This window comes from Arachis ipaensis, chromosome B02 (assembly GCF_000816755.2).
Source record: "Arachis ipaensis cultivar K30076 chromosome B02, Araip1.1, whole genome shotgun sequence".
NCBI classification, from domain to species: Eukaryota; Viridiplantae; Streptophyta; class Magnoliopsida; order Fabales; family Fabaceae; genus Arachis; species Arachis ipaensis.
In genome coordinates this window covers 91195364-91196396 of record NC_029786.2, presented here as the reverse complement: position 1 = coordinate 91196396, position 1033 = coordinate 91195364, and the positions used below count along the sequence as shown (strand labels likewise).

The window sequence follows — 1033 nt, the reverse complement described above, 5'->3', positions numbered from 1 at the left end:
TATATAGTATAAGAATTAAAGTATTAAATGAAAACTAAGTACGACTGTAACGTTTCCAATTTATTATATTTTATTTTTCATAAATCTAAACCCCATTTATTATTCTCTTTTGTCTTTTATTCTTATGTTTTTCTAAATGTTTGGATAAGGCAGCAGTAGAGACAGATTCCGACCGCATAAAGAATTTGCCAAATTCATGCATTCATTATTTAGAAGGACAAAGTAATTTTTATTTTAAAAAAGGTCGACTCCTATTTTTATATTTTATGAGACATGGCAGCTCTTTTATGTTTTTTGGAGTTAAAAACAAACGGAATAAGTATACGTATTACTAAACGGTAATGAATGCTAAATTGGTACGTGAAAAATAGATAGGGATTGATCTATTCTTAATTCTCAAACAAAAACGTTGTCATTTTAAGTGGAGATTAAAATGGTGCGTATAATACGTGCTTTGGGTTTCCATTTAACCCTTCTTTCTTTTCTCCTAATTACAGAATACCCAAAAATCTTTTCATGTTCTCTCAAAGACGACAAAACGACGACCCTCTACTTGATTGTGGAGTTGAGTAAGACGCTGATAGAGTTGCTGACAACGCTCCAAGTGAAGCTTCAGACGGCACCACTAACGGACTCCCTGACCACATTGACAGAATTTCCTTGTGCAAGTCTTCGAGGTAAGTAACGGATTATTCAACTAAAATATTAGTGACATTGTGTATTGTTTAATTAGTTTTGGGTAATGAGTGTTTGCATTTTTTTTTTGCTGGCTTCGTGTCGCATTACACATATAGAGTTTGGTTAGAGTTCAATGTTGCTAATTTTGGGACATTTTGCCATCAAAAGATAAAGATGTTTTTCTTTCCTGCAATGAAATTCATATATAGAGAATAGGGTTCAATGGAATTCATATATAGTTTGCAAGTGGGTTCAGAATGCATCAATTTTCTTATATTAAAATCACAAACTCTATATATAACAACAAATCTTACCGATATAGTTATCTTTATTCAAATTTTAATATTTTATATAT

General features: G+C 31.1%; 1 pseudogene; it reads left to right on the top strand.

The window, feature by feature from the left end:
- The window catches only part of LOC107627635, a 13565-nt pseudogene that overhangs the window by 4035 nt on the left and 8497 nt on the right, over window positions 1–1033 (top strand).